A 20,369-nucleotide genomic window follows, 5' to 3' on the forward strand; every position below is an offset into this window, starting at 1 on the left:
AATTTGCAATCTTATTTTTCCTGCTTTCACTTCAACTCTTGTATTTTCTGGGGTCTTAGGGCATGTTTTTCCATCTCTGAGTGCTTTCAACTCTCTGTTCCAACATCAGTAGCACTTATGGGCTTTTCTGGCTGTGCTTCTAGCTTTGCTAGGCTTCCAGTCCTTATCAGTGCGCAGTTTTTTTGATAACAACGGTCCACTGCGTTCCTTGGTAGGAGTGATGGTTAAGGAATATCTGTTTCTATCTTACTGGACAGGAAGTGTCACCTCCTTGAGAATTTTATTGTGTTTTTCTTGTATGTTGTAAAAGTGAAAATGGATTCCCTTTCAGAAGGGAATCCTCAAATAGAAGAGACACAGAAGTGCTGAGCTTCATAAGGGTAGGGAAGGAGATGGCCATGAGGAAAATCCAGCCTGTTTCTGGGAACATGGTTCAGGGATATGATGTCCGCTCTAGCATGATCCTGTCCTTCTTTGTTTTTCTATCATCAAATTTGTTTGTTTTTTTTAATTATTATTTCTCTTTAGAACCTGGGCAGCTTTTGTGGGCAGATCATTTAAAATGTTCTCCATATTTTAACACAGTTTTGTACAAGCTGGCCTCTTGTAAAGTATGAAAGGAGACTCAGATATGCTGAGATTTCAGAATATTCATTAACTATAAAGCAGATACACTGAACTGTATGATCCTTCTCAGTACCCAAAATAGACCAAAACATCTGTTTTGACTGAAGACAAAGAAAAAACCTAAGGAGACTGAAATGGATGCAGCAAATAGCATCATCCTCCATGGTTCCTATCAGTGGCTGACCAAGGAGGTTCTTGTAGTAAGGGATCCTGACTTTACCAAGGTGCTGTAGGTAAGCCCATGTAGTAAAGCATTTCCAGATTTTCCTTTCTTTCAGGCTGTGGGAAACATCCACAAGCATTAAGAGGCTGAGTGTCTTTAAAGCTGGTTTCAGCTCCCAGAGAGATAACATCCACTGCAGGATTGCTCCTTTGGGTTCCTGCAGTGCCTGTAAGCGCACAGGGTAAGGAGGGGGATTAGGGAGCAGTGAGGGGGAGTGGGGCCATTTGTGTCCACTGTGTACTCTCAGCTCTCTGTACTTGACATGAGCACAAGTATTTCTGTGTTATGAACCTGTGACTTCTTGTGCACAGCCATGAGGGCAGAGTCTTCATGGGGAGCTGAGGTTCTGTCCTACAAGAGGAGAAGCTTTCAAGAAATGCAGTCTCTGAAGCATAGTTTCTTGAAACACCTAAAATCATATTAGTGGTGATCCTTTTAATCTGCACAAAGAGCCTGCTGGTGTGGGAGATTTTTATTTTACCTGGTTGGGTATTGTGTTTCAATGCAGCAGATGGCATGTGTATGACAAGTGCCCTTTGGTAAGAAAGTAAACACAGCAAGAAATACACCCCAATCCCCTGGCATTTTCTTAGGCCTTTTATAACATCAAAGCACCCTTGTGCAATGCTCATTTGAGTCACCTGATGCAAGAGCCAAGGTTTTGTGATAGCTATTTTCTTCTGTTGTTCCTATGTTGGTACAGCTGGCAAGATTCTTGAGATACACGGAAGAGCAATGTGATATTCAAGGTGATATGTTTTAATTGAGTTGTAGCCTGAGCTGAGACAGATTAAATTCAGTTACTTGTCCTGGAAGTATTTTGTGTCAATGTGTAGCTTTTCAAAATTAACTTTGATCCTAGTTTGCAATATAAGTAGAATAGGACAGAAACACGATTTTGTTTATTTTGGGCTTGGTGGGGAGGCATTCCTGATGAATCAAATGCTCAGTTGAGACTATTGATCAGCATGGCTTGCAAAGGGCAAATGAAGAAGGACATTTGGGAATTGGGCTGTTCACTTGGGTTGGAACAAAAGAGCCCCAAGGTAGGGAATCACTTATTATCTGACTGAGATTGCCACCAGTGACTACCTGCATCGAGTGGGGAAGAGTCTTCTGCAGAATTTCCAAAGAATTTAGCAAGTAATGAAGATAGCACAGAGAGTGCCCACAACCCACTGAGAGATTCTTCAGCTCTGTGTTTGCCAGTGGTCCAGGCAAGAGGATCAGAATTTCCAATTTTGTTTGCATGACCTGTTTGGAGATTAATCACAAACATCACCTATACAGATACAGCTGTGAAGGGCAACTTGACCTTTTTGTATTACAACTTTATAGGGGAATTTAGACTACTTTTTGCAGATACTGTTTCTTATTATAGTCTTCCTTCCAGAAGAACTTAGAGAAAGTCTGTGTGGCATCAAACTCTGTCGCTGACTATTTATTGATAATAGTGAGTGCATTAAACATCAAAGTCTTATTTCTGTGGGGAATCAAGTCCCTAGTCTGGTCCCCCAAGTCCAGAACCTGCTTTATGGTATTGCATATCCCTTTGGGCACCTCAGGTCAGCTGTCCCTGCCATGCTCCCTCCCGACTTCTTGTGCCCCTCCTTATGAGCAGAGCAGGAGACACTGAAAAGCCTTGGACTCAGGGTAAGCACTGCTGATGCACAAGTGAAACATCAGAGCGTTATCAACATGATTCTCATACCAAATCCAAAATACAGCCCTGCACCAGCTACTGAGAAAATTGGCTCTGTCCCAGCCATGACCAGGACAAGGAGAAGGTGTAACAAGAGTGGGCAGGGTGTGAAATGGACTGTTGCAGCTGAAGACTTTTTGCAGATACTTCTTCAAACCAGTGTTATTCACCCAGTGCTGGAACTGTCTTCAGACTGTGTTTGCATAAACTAAACTTACTCCTGCATTCTCATGTTGTAGCATCTGAGTCAGCAAATGTGTCCTACTACTATATTCAGCCCTTTGATGAAACAAAGGTCTTGTACCAAAACTACTGCTGTCATTATTGTGCAGTCTGTCCCAGCATGTGGCTTTTCTCAAATGTAACTCTTCCTTTTCCCCCAGAATCTACAATTGTACAAGTCTTATTGACCTGCCACCACATGTCTTCAAAGAACCCAAAGGGCATTTTTAATGAGAATTGCTGTAAAATTCCTGGCTTGATTTATGAAGTAAAGAAAAAATAATCACAGAAACATTATCCTCTTACGTGTTAAAATTTTTGCCTTCAACTTTATGGTGATAACAGTTTAATTTTTTGCAAATGGAATAACCAAATGTTTACCATTTATATTTACACTTAGAAATATAGACTGCTTAAATGCAAGACAGTTTGAGAGAAAGGGAAGTGGAATTGTAAAGGACTAGAGGTCTTTGTTCTAAATTGTGGAATAAATAAATAGTCCGAGCCTCAGCACCGGACATTTGCTGAAAACTTTTCTTGTAACTTGTCTTTGAGAAATAAAGCTGAAAAGTTTTTTAGCAGTTTGCTGTGTTGTTCTAAGGAGGTTTTTGTAATGTGTATAAAGTGAGACAAACATGGCAACAGGTCTTCACTTTTGGTTTCCTTAAGCCAGTCTTAATGTATGCACTTCTTTCTTTTGAACAAGACTACAATACAGCCACAAATAAAGCAAGTACAATCATTCTGCATTATTTATATTTAAGCATTTATAATCATAATCCATAGGCATGTTGACAGCTATAGCAATCCACCAAGCCCATGCTGAGGTCCCCAGTTACAACAGGTGCCCAATGTCATATCAGCATCTTCACTGCCTTTCAGAAAGTGCCAAACCTGTTTTCATTTATGCTGCACTCAGCCACTAGACATGATTTCTCACTGTTCAGTAACACCTCCCTCTCCTTTCCCCCCTCAAAAAAAAAAAACCAACAAAAAAAAGCTTGACTCCCAGCATTCCTCTCCTGTCTCACAAACATGTGTGAAAGTCTAGGGCAGGGAGCTGAGTGTTCATCACCATTAGCCACACCTCTTCTGCTGCATTCTATGCCTGTGTCTTCCAGCACTTATTCCTGTAGTTCAGGTGCTGGAGGAGGCATGTACTGTGGTTTTAAACACCCTTGAGTGCAAATCCTGTGGATCATTAGCATAGGCAAGTGGTATGAGAGAATGCAGAGGCAAGGGGTATTGCTGGATATTTGGTTTCCCATGGCTTTTATTTATAAAGGAAATTAAACATGAAAAACCATAAGAAGAGAATGCTGTGGTGCAAACCTTAAAGACATCATGGAGTATTTGCTGCTGTGTGGGAGACATGCACTGTGTGGTGCACAGGACAAGCAGTGACTGGGCAAGGCTCTGGAGAGGTAAGGGTGCACTTTTGTGTGGAAGCCATGACCTGGAACCCAAGAGCAGGCTCGCGCCATCAGGAGAAACACTTGACTAATTCTGGCAGTTCTCTCTCTCTATGATTCACCTTGCAGCTTTAGTGTTACATTAACTCCTCCTTAGTGTTACATTAATCCAGGGCAAACAAATTCCTTAGGTTTCCTGTTGCACTCCCAAACACACACATTCATCAAAACTGGGATAACTGTCTGCTCGTACCTTGTTTTTACTGTATTCTTTTGCATGCATTTACACTGCACACAGTCTGAAAAAAATGTGTTTCAGGATTTTCGTTTCCTTGTTTTAGTACCTATCTCTGTAAGTACTACACGGAGGACTTAGATCTCCAGGAAAGTTTGTTTATGCTGCACTAGTGATGATCAATTCACATGAGTTTAAATCACAATATTCTTCTTCTTTCTTCTTTCTCCCTTCTCCCTTCTTTCTTCTTCTTCTTCCTATTCTTTTTTGTCTCATGTATGGTCCAGAGCAGAACTGTCTGAAAATGTGGAGAAAGTATTCTTTGAGAGGAGACTGGCAGTCTGTTGGAAAGGATGCCCAGATGCCAGGTTGAATACTCAAATAAGACATTTCTTTCCCATATTGGTTCTGCTGACTTTGTTTCAATGTCTTAATTGGTTTTTATAAGCTTTGAATCAGAGCAAGCAAGAGCAATATTCTTCTGATGAAAATGGTAGTAAAAACTGCAGTTCTAAAGTGAATTTCTGTGTATTCTCATCCTAGCAGGTCTGTCAGTAAACCTACATGGAGTCTAGCAAGGAGGCAACTTTTAAATAGAGCTTTTCCTAACCAGATGAAAATACAAATCTGTTGGTCTCAATCTCCAAATCTAGTTTATATAAGATCTTGGATGCCTTGCAAGAGAACAGCTACAAGTCTGTTGATGAAAAATTGCAAGTATTGTTCTTGTGTATATATAGTTTGTCAATATTACTGGAGGTACCAAAACAGAAAAAGTAAAAATAAAACTGCTCACCAAGGGGATAGTCCCACCCTGCTTTATTCTTCTGACAGAAGCTGTGCTGTGTAGGACAGGAATAGGATCGATTTCAGATTCTTCATTTCTTTACCCTCCGCTGCTTCCTGCTGAACTACCTTTTTTTCCCCCTGTAGCCTGAAACACATTCCAGAAATGTCTGTGTGAGGTAGAAGAGTGCCAAGGCTGCTGATGAATAAGAGACTTTGTGATGAATCTTGTAAAATTGGACCTTTTCATTCAGAGAATAGTTCTCAGTTACTGAATCTTTTGTTTCCTTCTTTTGAATTGCCAGGGAGAGGAGGAGATGTTAAGTGTTGTCCTGCAACAATTCCCTCTAGCTACCTGAATTACAAGAGGGGTGAATTGCTTTGACAGGGAAGGGAAGGGGGCAGGTGGGGAAAAATACAGAGGAAGTTGACTCAGTTTGTTAAATATGAAGATGCAGCAATCGTATTACTTCACTTCTGAAACTACACCAGTCTTGGGATATTTAAGTTTACATTGGAAGTTTGATTTTGAACTTGCTGATCCAAGCTGAGAGATGATAATGACAATTTTCAACTTTTAAATCACCACTTGTTAAACAAGTCTTACTGACACCCAGTTCCTTGGAATAAATCTGTAAGTTGATTATTTTTTCTATTCTAAATTATTCTGCAACAATATGGTTATTCTAAGATTTGGTTTGTTTGTTGATACTTCAGGTTAGAGCTTTCTACAAGGAGAATTTGGATTGCATGCATATTTTATCCAGGCTATGTCAGAATCCCAAACATACATTTTTTTTCCTGCAGAGAGTTTTCCTGTAGTAACAGCTGGAGAGCTATAGCAGTTTCTATCTTAACAAATGTTAAGTGTGTGGCATGCAGTGTGTGGTCAGGGCTGCAGCAGCTGTGTCCCAGGGGTGCACCTTGGTGAAGTTAACTGTCATGCCTCAAATGGTAGGATCTGATTACTAATAGGCAATAGTAATATGTAAAGGTAGATGTGTGAGCTGTCACTTCAAGAAGGGGCACTTGATGCAATGGAGGAGCTGCCTTCTGGTTTGACAGTTCTTGCTTGTGAAAGCTTGAATTTAGCAGAATTGAGTCTCACAGACTTGTCTCCAAACCCTTAGTTCTTCATTAGGTCTGACAGGGTATCATACAAAAGTCTTTGAAATTAATCCGTTATTTGAAATTCCTGTGATGCTTTTTAACTTAAACACCTTAGAGAAAGAGAGGGAGAGAGAAGTGTCTCATGTACAAGTATACTCTCAAAATACAGTTCTTTATTTTCCCTGTCAGTTATTGTAGGAGCTCCTGTTGTCTCTCTCCATTTGCAATGTTTCCTTCTTTCCCAAGTTGAGGTGGGCAGCTCTGCTGCAGCAAACACTGTAGCATCCTTTCAGCATTGCTGCCAGAGCCATCAGCTTCCAGCTTCAAGGGAGCTGCCCTGTCTCCACAGATTCTTCCAGGTTTTTGTGTTGGCTGCTGGTGCATTGGCTTGGCAGCCATTCTTGTCTGGGAGAGCTTTTTAGAGACTCCAATGCTTATTTTGTATAAAAATCTTCTGGACAAAATGTCTAACTCAGGAGGCAGGCAGCTGCTTTCCACACTGCACCAAGTTCTGTGTTTCACTTCTTTATTATGTACAAGGGGTTTAGCTGGGAAGACTCTGCTCCCTCTCTGTGCTACTTGTTCTTCTGAACAGTTGCAGCAGCCAGCATCCCTTCAGATCTCAGGGGGAGACCTTGGAATGCAGTGGCAAACCTCCAGATCTTTTCAGTGCTAGGGGAATGTCCTGGCAGGGTGCTTGTTGAGGAGCACTGCAAGATATCTGACTAGATGAAGCTACTTTCCTCCATGACCAGGAAAGAAAGGAGAGAAACCAGAAGTGGGTACAAGTTTCAGGAGCAGGGCAGCCCCTTCTCCCTCTGTCTGTGAAGGAAGCACCCTGATAGCCCATGCCACCAGCTGTGCCTGATGCAGAGCTGCACTGGTGGCTCTTCCCTTCTCCCTGCAGTCTGAAGATGTCAGATGGGCTCTGTGCTCTCCCTGAAGGTTTTGTTGTGGCAGTTCTTCTGAAGAGCTTCCCACATTTGCAGGGGTAGAGCAGGCCTGTCAGACCCACACACCACACCACACCACACCACAGATGAGCGTATAGTATATGGTGAGCTTTCTCCTGATTTCTAATGTTAAACCTTGCTCACTGATGTAGGGGGAAAAGACAAGGACGTTCCTCTTTTAAAAATGCCTTCTGTGACCAGTTTTGTCCTGCACCCTGCGAAAGCTGGTACTGTGGGCATAAAGCATTTTCAAGGGAACGAGTCCTGTCATAGACGACCATGGCTACTTGTGCTCACATGAGAAAATTCACTGTAGAGTCTGTTCTTCTAGCTGGGGAGGTAGCACTGGCCTCCTGGGAAGCAGATAGATAGATCCCTGCAGAAAATAGACCTGTAGACACATGGTTCCCTGCAAGTGTGCTGAGATACCCTTTTCTTTCGTGCTAGCAGGCGACAGACTCCCCTCCCAGCAAAGGGACTTCACCAGTCTTAATTCTTTAATGTAATTGTAAAAGTGAGGCTCTATTCTTAAGGCAAGATGGAGGAGCTGGTATCCTCAGTTTTCTTCAGACATTTCCTAGATTTTCTTATGGGCTCACAAAAGCTACTGATTCAAGTCAGAAAATACACTACTAAATAGTGTGAAAATTGAAATACATACTTGCCCAAATAACTTGTGGCTTACAATAATTACACTTCCTGCAGAATGGCATGGAGAGGAGGAATTTTCTGCTCATTTTTAAGGTTTGGGTGATTAGTTTTGATTTTTTATTTTTAATCTAAAAACTAGGTTGTTGCCTTAGGGTTGTTGCTACAGATCTCCAAGATGTAGAGTCCAGGACTGAACATGTTTTGCAGGATGTTTGCTCTCTCATCGCTGCCCTCCTCTCTAACCCCAGCTTGCCACTTCCTCATTCATTTAATGAAGACAGAGGGTTCTTTATTGTATGATAGTCAAAATGTAATATGATAGTGTAGCAGGAAAGCTGTGGAATGGTACCAGGTGTTTGCTGTTTTCTGTTTCAGGGAGATCTGTAGCTGCAAGAATGGCTTCTGTCTTGCTTAGTCCCTCTGCAGGAAGGGAAGGCAGGCTGGGAATACTTGGTGGTGTGGCACCATCTGTGCAGCCACGAACCTTCTCAGGGGCTGCAAGTCAATGTGGATGGTATTGTGAGTTAGATCCCTTTTAACCTCCTGAGGAGAACAATGCCAGCTGCTCACACAGAGGTAAATGTGGAGCTGGGTCTCACCACATGTGAAAACCTCTGAGCTGCAAGCCATATAGATGTGAAAACCCATACAGAATCTCCAAAAGATCCAATTTTAGATCACATTTTTTCATGAGGGAAGTTAGGGCAGATCTGTTTTTGTATAAAGAAACCAATTTATTTTTGGTTTTGTTCTGTATTTATAATGTATTTTTTATTTTTATTCTGTATGAAGGCATTGGGATTGTTTTGTCTCTGGCTTCTCATGGAAGAAGCAGCTGAGATTTTCTTATAGAATGTGCTTTTAGTTAGCTGGTTCTGATCATCTTTCTCTTTTACCTTCTGTTATGCTCCAAGTGAACCAGCACATATTTTACAGTATTGTCTTTCTTGATGGGCATATCAATAAAGCAGGACTGATAAACTGTTGTTTCAGAACTGCTTCTTGAAAGACACATCCATCATTTTGTGGATAAATTCAATAACCAGAGCATGCTTTCTTAATTTTTGAACATGTGTCTCAGGAATCATGTTATCCTATGTGTTATCCCACGAGCACATTGTTCTTTGGAAGTAGTACTGACTGTGCTTATTAATGCACAGTGAAAATCTCTTACAAAGAGAACTTGCATAGCCTATATGGAAAAGTAGCTTAGTCCTCCTGTCTTTAAAGATTAGTTTCATTTTGGAGCTTCTCTCCCAATGACAAGTTTAGAATAAGACACTGCCAATAGTTGTCTTGGACAATTAAGCCATTAAGGTAGTCTCAAAAGGAGTTAATAGCAGTAGCAGCCTCCTGTTTTCTCAGAGAAGGATGTGCAACTTTTTCTCCTAGCTAAATTGTATCTCAGAATTTTAAAAAGGGTTCTTGTAAATATTTCCTTGCTGAAGGAGTGTTCAACCCACTGCTGGGTGCAATTATATTCCCATATGAAACCATCTTTTTAGATCTTAGTATCTTGTATTTTTTTCTGGCAGGTAGAATACATGCAACATAAGCCCTGAAACTGAATTCTTACTACAGTTATGGTACAAATTAATTTATTTTAGAAGTGGCAAAGTCTTTCCATATTGTCCCAGTATATATGCTGATTAATATTTTCTAATCTCATTCATACCACGTAATAGTTGGGCTTGGAAGGGATGCCTGGAGATCTGTGGAAGCTGCACACTTTGTATGCTGAAACAGTGCTTTAAAAACCTGAAGGAAACCAAATCAGGTCCTCATACACTCCACTTTCCTGATTAGAGATGAAACCACTTTTGGCTCAGTAGCTTTGAATTGTACTGCTGATCTCCCAACAGTAGCATACTGCTATCGATTTCATCTCGAGTAATCATTTCACAGCTGCTCTTACATCATTGCCATGTTTTTGTCCTTCACCCTTGACTGAGCTTTTGAGCAATGAGCATCTGGTGAAGGTAATGACAATGATGAAAATGTAACCATTCAGAAAAAAAGCAGCCAAGGACGTTTGCACCAAGTGGTTTGTGTTGGGTATTCAGCTTCATAGGTGAAGCAGTGAAATCTTGTCAGGAGGTCATTCATTTTGAGAGTGATTGGACAGGGCATTGCAAGTTTTCATCTTGTGTTATGAAGAGTGGTCATGCTGGTCAAAATTTCAAGCTAGTAAAAAGTCATCTCTTGATTTTTGTTTAAAAAAGAGATCAGCATCTCTTGCTGCCACAAAACTAGCCTCCAAAAAGAGAACCTTTCCTCCACCTTTTCTCTCACTCCTAGATTTGTGTTGGTGGTTGACTATCCTGATGATCTTGCACTTGTCTCTCTTTTCTTCATGGCAAACTTACATCCTGTGTATATCTGAAACTGTGTTAGGTGTTTGGTCTCTGCAGGCATTCCCTCCTCTTTAGTTTCTTTGCTGTCTGTCTAATCACTGGTGGTCAGATGTTTAAGGAATGAGTGAATGAGTTCTTGATGGATTTTAGAGACAACCCCATGGACGTCTGGCACAGGGTACAGTATCAGACACCAGGCCAATAGCTAATTTCTAAGTAACAGCGCAGTAACAAATGCAGATTGGCAGTACCATTTCTCAGGCTCAAATGACAGCAAATCCTGTAACTCACCAATGCTATGTTTAATGTCCAGGTGCACAAAGACTTACATGACCATAGTGACCAGGCAGGCCAGCAGGAAGCTAGGAATGGCTCTTCTCCAGGTGAGGAGTGCCTTAGGTTTGCCCAGCCAGGTTTTGCTAACAGATGGGCTACAGGGATTGCTTCTTTGAGAAGCTGCCAGAAGCCTTCTCTGTGTTCGAAACAGGCAGTGCCAGCAGGCTCCAGGACAGGCCCCTGGCTGGGCAAGGCTGAGCCCATCACCGATAGTGCTAGTGCCTCTGGGATATCAGAGTGAAGAAAGGGAAAAAGGTACTGCACAGAGGCAAAATTGCAGCTGGAGAGGAGAGGAGTGAGAATGTGTGAGAGAGACAGTTCTGCAGACACCAAGATCAGTGAGGAAAGAGGGGAAGGATGTGCTCCATGAGTGAAGCTGGGATTCTCTTGCAGCCCATAGTGAGGCAGCTGTGCCCCTGTAGCCCATAAGGTCCATGGGAGAGCAGAAATCCACCTGCAGCCCATGGTGGACTCCACGCCCTAGCTAGTGGATGCCCAGAAAAAGCTGTGCTCCCATGGGAAGACTGAGCTGGAAAAGGCTCCTGGAGACCCGTGAGACCCCTTGGAGAGAGGAGCCCACACTGGAGCAGGTTTGCTGTCAGGTCTTGTGACCCCACAGGGGACCCACACTGGAACAGCTTGTTCCTGAAGGACTACACCCCGTGGGAGGGACTGACACTGGAGCAATTTGTGAAGGTCTGCAGTGGGATGGACTCACATTGGAGAAGTTTTGGAGGACTGTCTCCTGTGGGAGGGACCCCAGGCTGGAGCAGGGGAAGGGTGTAAGGAGCTCTTCCCTGGATCTTGGCTCCCCAGAGGAGGAAGGCAGAGAACCAGGAGTGAAGTTAAGCCCAGGAAGGAAGGAGAGGTGAGGGTGCTTTTAAGATTTGGTTTTGCTCATTAGCCAACTCTGATTTGATTGGTAATGAGTTCAAGTCAAGTCTGTTTTGCCTGTGGTGAGCGATCTCTCCCTGCCCTTAGGTTGACTCATGACCCTTTTGTTGTATTTTCTCTCCCCGTCCAGTTGAGGATGAGGATGATAGAGCAGCTTTGGTGGGCACCTGGCATCCAGTTAAGATTAAACCACCACAAGGAACAACATGGACCAGTCAGAGGGCTCAAGAAATGCCGCATTCTTCAATCAGTTGATTCTTTTCACTGTTAAGCTGTGCAGAAGCAGTACCTGGACTTTTTAATCAGTGACCATGTCCCACCTCCACTCCCCCTCTTTTCCAGTTCTGTCCTTGGTATGCTCAGGTGAGGAAATACCACATAAAGCAGTACTAGTCCTATGCTTACACATTTGTCAGCATCAGCTGGGAGCTGATTATTCTGTTTTTGGAAGGTATTGGTGGTGATGTTGGAGGCAGATGTTTCCCTGATGTCAGAGTTAAGCTCTGCTGCCATGGCAGTTGGTAGTTATAATGGATGATCTTTGTCTTCACCGTTCATAGAAATTTATTATATGTGAGTGGACTCAGTTTTCCCTTTCCATTCATATATTGGAAGGAAGGCAAGCTTTCATTTCCTAATATTTTTAAGGAAAAAAATAAGTGGGATAGTGAAGGGGTTCATTTAGTCAGTAATGGAAGTTGGGAATATGAGTAGGGCGATGACAGGGTGCCAGCCACCTCCTGACACCCAAAAAAACCAGACAGTTTTTTCTCAGAAGTGCTTTTGATCGTACTCATATGTTTTATTTCTTGAGTTTTTAATGTTAGTATTTTAAAGGTTATGGCATACATATAAAACTTGTTACAACTTTTTTGAATTAGAAGGGGATTGAATTTAGGATTCTCCTTCTCGTCACTTGACCCTTATAGGAAATGTTTGGTGCATTTGTGGCTTTCCAGAATGGATAAGGAGAGGTTAGTACCTACTCATAAGGGTTGTTGTTACTTCATTACTAATTTTCCAGCCTATCCTGTGTATTTATTTACCTACTGTGTGCTGACGTCATTTGGATCCAGCTGCTGCTGAAATAAAAGGCAATTTTCCCATCTGTGTTTACCTGCCTGAAAAGCTACTGTAAGCAGAGAAGAAAGAGAGAAATACTTTGAATCCATCTGTTAGGATGGACTAACTGCCAAGATAGGAGGGCTGTTTGGTCCTGTGGTAATCTTTGCTGGGGGCATGTGAGAACTGAAATGCAAATAGCTGCATTTCTCTTTTTAGTTGATGGATCAGAAAGCCATTACCCTCTTGTAGAGCTTTTGGTCCAGTATCCTGCATAGTCATTTTGCTGAGCAGCGGAAGGCACAGAGGAAGGAGGGTCACTGCATGCTATGAAACCTCTCCTGCAGCCCTGCATTAATAGGCTCCTTTTTTCTGGCCTGTGTAATACTTGTCAGCTGCCCCTCATGCCATGTTTGCACAAGGGTCATTCCTGCAGTGTATTTGGCCCCAGTTTGTGCTGTGGCTGAATTAGATCAAGCCAAGCCAATATGTAACACTTTCTTCTCCTGGTTAGATTGACTCTGGGAGTAAACCTGTTCCCTGGGGCTATATCTGGTTTTATATATGCGCTGTGTCAAGGTATTAACTGTTAGTCAAAGTTGCTGGCTTGTTCATGGTTCATTAAAAATAAAGCAGACAAGCTAACACTGAATCGACTGCTCCAAAGCTATGTTAATGTTTTCCTTCCTGACACAGGTGGGGACCTGACCTCTTTCCTCTTACCGGTGGTTTTGTATGCAAGAAGCTTAACTTGTCTTTAAAATCTCTTGTCAGTAAAAACAGCTGTGTTATGAAATACGAAAGCTCATCTCATCTGGTAAAGGCAAATACTCTTTTGCCCTATAACACTGTACATAACAGGACAATGTGGAAGTGCATTCCTTCTGCCTAACAGAAATGAGCAAGTCAACTCTGAAACTCTAATTGATGTCATTTCCTGACCTACTGGTGCCTTTCTCACCTTCTGAGCATGTCCCCTAGGCAGTTTGGGAGCTGCCCAGCACATGAAAGAGCACCTGAGATGCTTTGTGTTCCCAGGCAGTGCAGCTGCTTTTGTGGATGCAGTGAGAGCTGTTCTCCAATTTTAGAACTCCTTTTACCCTGTGGGGGTAACAGCAGCTTTTGGTGTTGATCCTGAGCACCTACAGCTGTGAGTTACTTCCAGCCTTGTCTCTTCACTTCTATTCAGTAGTGGTGGTACCATTCTATAACTCAGATGGTGGGTTGTGAGGATTCCTTATGGAGGTTGCATCTGCTCTGTAACTCCTCTAGCCAGAGCAGCACAACTTCTTGTGACCATTATGCTCTGCTTTTGTCACAGTGGTCCTTGCTGTGCCAGAAAACATCCAAATGAGAACTTCCATCCTTCTGTGGCTTCCTCAAGGTAGATGAATTACACCCTTCAGATTACTAATAAATGTGAGTTTGAATATTGCTTTTAAACTTTTATATTCCTTCCTCAGTGTTTTGATTAAGGCAAATTAAAAATCACATAGCAGTCTGTATTCAAAGGTCATGCAAGTTAGAAATTTGAATTCATTGAGTATGATGGGGGCATAAAGATAAAATGAGAGGTTTCAGGGGGTGCTGCAATACTAATTCTTTAGGGATGAGCAAAATAGCAGACTGAGATTTGCTAGATTCAGAGGGATCCCACAATAATCAAACCATCCACAGGTCTGTAATCCTGTACAGTGAGATCCTAGATAAACATCCAGACTTGTAGACTGTTAGATATTCCATATTACATTGTCATTATTATATTATCATTATTATTATATTGTCATTATTATATTGTCAATATTCCATATTACATTGTCATTTCTTTGTCAGTGCAAAAAATACTCCACTGCACAAATGGGGACAAAATGTCATCTGCATACTTTTATGTGTATGACCATATCTGCTCTAAGTATCCTGTACTTATTTTAATTCTGGCTGGAAATTTATCTTTGGTTTCACCCTCTGCAAGGTGGGATACTGGCACCACCAAGTACCTTTTTAAACAGCTAAACTAAATGTTACCTTTCTTGAAAAAAAAAATAAAAATGAGGCAGTCATCTTCTTAATAATAATGATAATGTATTTTTATAAAGTATCTTACATAATTTCCTAAAATCAAAGCACTGGGGCCTAAATAGCTGAGCTTCATTAAGCAGATGAAATGAAAGAAGAGAAGCATCTGGCAGAAGAATGGAGGGCAGTGTAAAAATAGAGGCATATGGTTGTTTGAGTAGCATTAGTAATTTCTGAAATTACATTGCCTATGAACCTCTGCTCCATTCAAAGTAGAAGACTGAGCCAACAAAGCCAATTTTCAGGACACTCACACAGTGTTCCTTTCCTCCTGAAAATAAGTGGCTGAAGCTTGGGGAAATCAGAGGTACCTTTTGGCCAGCAGAAATTTTTGCCACATGGACAATTTTATGATGTACCCTAAATAAGTCTTCAGAAAGCAAGTAATTTTTTTTTCAAAAAATATGCTGTTTTCCTAGAACATATGCCCTGATTCATTGTGATTGGTCAGTATGAGGATCCTGGACAATATTCCTTAAATAAACACACCCCTTATTTGTACTTATTTGTTTGTATAGACCATAGGAAGAGGCTGGCTTGCTTTGTGCTGGGCTGTGGAGTTTTTGCCATAACGTGACGTACCAGAAACCTGTATTTCAGAAATGATTTTTCAAACTTTTAATCTTGAGTTGAAGAGTCAGTTTCAAACTTCTGTTGTAAAATTGTTTCAGATTTTTTTTTTTCTGTTTGTTTATTTGGGGGTTTTGTTTGTTTGTTTTTGCATTCCTCTTTGTTTTCCCTTTTCCTCCCTTACATCATTTCCCCTACTCTCTACCGTCATCTTTTATGTTCCTTCTAAGAAACTTAGCTGGGTGTAAGCGGTACTGCATTACTTCATGCACAATAATACTTCATGCTCAATAATAGTATGGTGGGATATGGATATACTGCTTATTAAGAAAGACTGCAGAAAGTATAACTGCAGTTATTTAGGATCTTTAGGATTATTTCCAATTTATGTAATTGTGGATACCATTATATTTAGAGATCGAATGTCTCCTAAAGTAGAGAAAGTCTTTTTGACAGTTTGTTGAAAATCCCCTGGTGTCTCTGACTGTACTGTACAAGTGATGTGGTGTAGTCAGTAGGGGACTGTGTTAAATGGGAAATGCACATTTTGCTTTAATAGTCAAAGTGCAAGAGCATCTTATTCCACTGTAAAAAGGATGGCAATTGGCAGCTTTCTAAAGGAGGTTTTCATATGTTTGAGATTTTAATAGTGATAAATACAATGATGCTGCGTGCTGAATGCTTCTAGTTGTTAAATAAAAGGCACACTAAAAGTAGTTTTCCACACAAAGTTGATTAAAATTTATCTATGAAATGAGAAAGCTGTTTAGCTCTGTAGGAAGTGGAGAGACCTATGCTGATTTGGAGTTAACACTGGAGAGGTATAGCACTGGGACTGTTCATTTCACTCAGTTTCCATGAACAGCTGCAAGTGCTCAGCTTTTCTTGTATATTTTTAAAGCAATTTGATTAGCCAAATGGGATGATGTAGAAGTTGTTTCTCTCAGAAAACTCACTGGTGAGTTTTACTGTAATATAATACAGTGGTCACATTCAAAGTGAATAAAGTGAAAAATTAGCATTGTTCATACTTAGTTACATTTTTGAGATTAAGAGATATGGAGGAACATGAGTAACTCTAGTAAGTAGTCTAAGATTTCTTTATCAAGCTATGTTAAATTAATTAAACATGGGCTGCTTTACAACAATATCACTTTATTTTTTGCGTCAGTTTAATAAAGTTGGTTTTAAATCAAAATCTAAGTCACACTGGCATATCTTATTCACACAAAAGAGCCTCTGCATTTTGGTTCCTTTGCCTACTAGAACCAACAGTTTTCTAGCCACTACTAATATGTCCAGACTGAGACAGGACTTATCCTTCAGCACTATATTCTTTATTTCCATTTAAGTTTTGTTTCACTGTGTCTAACAGGTGGTTTCCTCCAGTATTCCTGCTTAGTCAGTTCATTCCTATTTTTGCATTTTAGAGTTGATTATCCTATGTAAATGTGGAATTTCACACCTTATTGACTGCATCCTCTTTATTCCAGACCATTTCTGCAATTTGAAATGACTTTGAAAAGTGACCTGTCTCTCTCTAAAGAACTTGAAGCTTTACCCAATCTGATGTTAGAGACAGATTTCACAAGTCTCATCTCTGTTTCCTTGATCCCAAATGGAATTGTTGAACAAAACTGCACCCAGCATATAGGGTCTGATATAGGAACCTATCAGAAATTTCAGGACAATTTGGTGAAGAAACTTTCAGAGATAACTACTGAGCTATTGATTTTCTAAACCACTTGGGTACCTAGCTTGCACCCATAGGTTGTGTGTTCTTAGTTCATGTGTCAGTGTCGAAAGCCTTACTGAATTCAAGCTACGTACACTGCTTTTCTTTTTGCTTACTGAGAGGTTACCCTGTCAAAGAAGAATATTACATCGGACATAATTTTTGATGATTTTTGTGCTGTTAGAGTTTTGTTATCTTACTTCCATTCTTGTATTCTACTTCTGGCTGCTTAACCATTTATTTCTGGGTGGTAAGGGCAGGGTGGCAGTTTGTAATTCTTTTAGTTTTTCTTCTTTCCACCTTTTCAATGACAATCTTGACTTTCCTTTGTAGAATTTGTCAATTTTCTCTCTTCTCAGCAAGTTTATAAATATGAACCTAAATGGATGTAGGGACATTGGTTTAATTGATAATATTTTCCAGAATGTTCCAACCTCCCCCTTATTTTCTCTCATGGCCTTTCTTTGGTATAACAAGACAAGGCAGGAAAATGAGCAGCTGTATTGGCTTAGCTGGGCCAAAAAGCTCCTCCTCCTTGCCTCACACAGTGGCCAGAAGTGTATAGCTAGGGAAGAGAAGGAAGGAAAACTATCTCTCACTTGGTTCCATATGGTCATTCAATACCTACATCATCCTTTCTCTGGATAAGATGGGGTTGGATAACAATGACCTAAGCTTGATTTCCTAAATTCCATAAACGTATGTTTGTGTTAGTTTCTGAATGTAAAACAGTTCTTTTGCTACAATTTAATTGTTGCTGGATATTTTAATAATAAATGCTTATATCTTCAGAACTTTCTGGTAATTTTTCCTGATGTTACCCTATGAATGCTGTAGCTGCAGTGTTCTTGTATTCTAAACTGTGGCATGACTTTGGAAAGGGTACCTGGCCTAGAGAGTTAAGGAAACTACTTCCATATTGTGTGAGAATTGAATGACTGCAGCATTATTTTGGGGATATGAACATGGCTGATAAAAGGTTCATCTAAAATGGTTAAGCAGCATTGTTTATATTTTAAATGAAAACAGTAAGATGCTTTTAGGGAAGAGTGATGAAAGAAGGATGACAGACTTTGATGAAACAGTAGGAGAGAAACATAAGGTGCAGGATATGTTTGGTGCAGCTGGGTGAGCATGCTGAAGTCATGGTGCTTTGAGCTGAGGAGCTCAAATTTGTATGTTTTAGAGATTAGTCCTCGAGATGTGAGTGTCAGTGTTACTTGTGTGTTTTATGAAGCTGGTGATTGGGCAGATGAGGCTCTGCAAACACCTCACCAGGTCTAGGAATCCAACCCACTGCTTTATTTGCTTGTAGCTCACCTGTGAATGAAAGAAAAAACTATATCATTCTATTTCAGTGTTGTGCACAGCAAGTCTGAAAGGGTCTTTTGTTTCCCTTGATTGCTTTACTTTTCATTTTAACAGTGTTTCAAACACGACTGTCTTCTCTGAATGTGTTGGAGGTCTCCATGGAGAACCAGCATGGTCAGGACAGGCAATATTCAGCTCTAGGCTGCAGACTGGTATGATGCAGGAGACACTCTGGCAATTGTACTGCAGTGATGCATCTTCCTGAACATAATCCAAAACAAAACAAAGTAACAGAAAGGATTTTGCTTTCCTTTGGCACTTTTGCTGTGATGTTTACTCTGATATCACCTTTCCAGTCATTCATGTGGCATCCCAGGAGAGGCAAGACATGAATTTCTAATACAAGTAATAAATAGGAGCTTTTTTTCCTCCTCACCTAAATATGTAATTTAATAGTGCAGGGACAGAGGATATGTTTTCTTTGGCAGGTCATTTTTAAGAGTCTTCCACACAATTTTTATGCCAAAATACTTCACTTAAGTAATTCTGTTACAGAGGGACACTAAGAAGCTCAGGCAAGAAAGGCAAGACATTTTCTCCTTGGGTTTGAAACAAGTTAGAAAGGAGATGAGGGAGGGAGATTTACAAAGGCTCTTCCAGACTCCATGAGTAGGGAAATGTTTTGCATTTGGATGGGCACAGAAGAGGCCCGTACTGCTTCAGCCAAAAGGCAGGAACATCCTCTAGGGAAGAGATGAAAGCAGGCTCCCAGCTCAAGGGATATGAAGGCAAAGCTGTGCCACGGAGCTGTGCAGACCCATGTTTTCTGATGCTCTGGCTCTGTCCTGCATGGGCATCACCAGTCATGTGAGAACCAGTTCCAGAACAAAATGTGGCCTCATCTGAGTTGCTTACAGATGAGGAACAAGTGTGTTGGTCCATTATGTTGTTTAGTCTGCTTATATTTGTTAATGCGTAATAATGGGAGAAATTAGCAAGGAATCCCATTCCTTCCCACTTCCCTCTGCATTGAGGCTGCTGCTTGTGTTGTTTCCTTTCTTCTTTTCCTTCTTTCTCTTTTAAGGTTCACCAGAAATGTGGAATAATGGAGTTTTACACTGCTGCAGCAAGTGTAGCACCTGCCATGTGAAATCTCTCCTTTTCTCTTTGAGTGAAAGCTTTAAGCAACACTTCTCCCAGACAGAGATTAAGGCCTCAGAATTCCTGTCTGGGGTGGACGTTTGATTAATACAGGGTCCCTTTATTGTCACCCTGCCTTTCTGCTCTTCCTCATTAGAAATCAGTGACTCTTCCCCAATTCATTCTTGACACAGAGAAAAGAATGTCTAATGATACATATAAATAAAGAAAATATATAGCACACATTCAGCTAGTAAAATGAACTATTTTCCCACATGGGGAGGGGATTAGGCAGGGGGGCATTTGCCTTCTGCAGCTGCTGGTAAAAGCCTCTGACAGATGGCAGTGCAAATATATATATATATATATATGTATGTATGTGTATATGTATATATGTATATGCACATGCATGTACATGCACACACAAGTAGAACTAAACACAGTTGCTGTTCATTGGTAATTTTGTTTTGTGTTTATGTTTCAGTGAAGAGATGTGGTGGCCTGGATTTGGGGGGGGCGGGGGGGTTGCCTTTGAAGGTTGGAAATAGTTTTGCTCCTACAAGCTGCTGTTTCTGTTAGCATTTGACAGCACCCTTGGACAGGAGAGGATTTATTTGCTGGGGATTATCCAGGGAGGCACTCCAAGGAGGGGTGCGGGGGTGTGTTTTGGGCACAGCATGGTGCTCTGGGGACATAATCCTTCCTGTAAGGAATTGCACAATTTACAGAGATAGAAATGGCTATGTTAGTTTGCTGTAACCCTTTTAGCCTTTATCTCCAAGGTTTTCTCTACTTTTTAGTGTTGTGGTCCTTCCAGACACAGACAGGGTGAATATGTGCATCAGTTCACCTGTGGTTAGAGTTCCACAAGTGCTTTTCTGCTGTCCTCTCTCAGCTGAGCAGCCAGGGAGGTATTTGGAGCTTGCTGCATTTCCCTTCAGCCTGGGTGGGAGCACGAGCACAAGATCTG

The 20,369-nt window shown here is 41.1% G+C and overlaps 1 protein-coding gene across 6 annotated transcripts in view; it reads left to right on the top strand.

Moving 5' to 3' along the window:
* Nucleotides 1–20,369, top strand: part of ANKRD6 (ankyrin repeat domain 6) — an 85,923-nt gene that overhangs the window by 10,922 nt on the left and 54,632 nt on the right. The window lies entirely within an intron of this gene.

Source organism: Poecile atricapillus, chromosome 3, assembly GCF_030490865.1.
Source record: "Poecile atricapillus isolate bPoeAtr1 chromosome 3, bPoeAtr1.hap1, whole genome shotgun sequence".
Taxonomy (NCBI): domain Eukaryota; kingdom Metazoa; phylum Chordata; class Aves; order Passeriformes; family Paridae; genus Poecile; species Poecile atricapillus.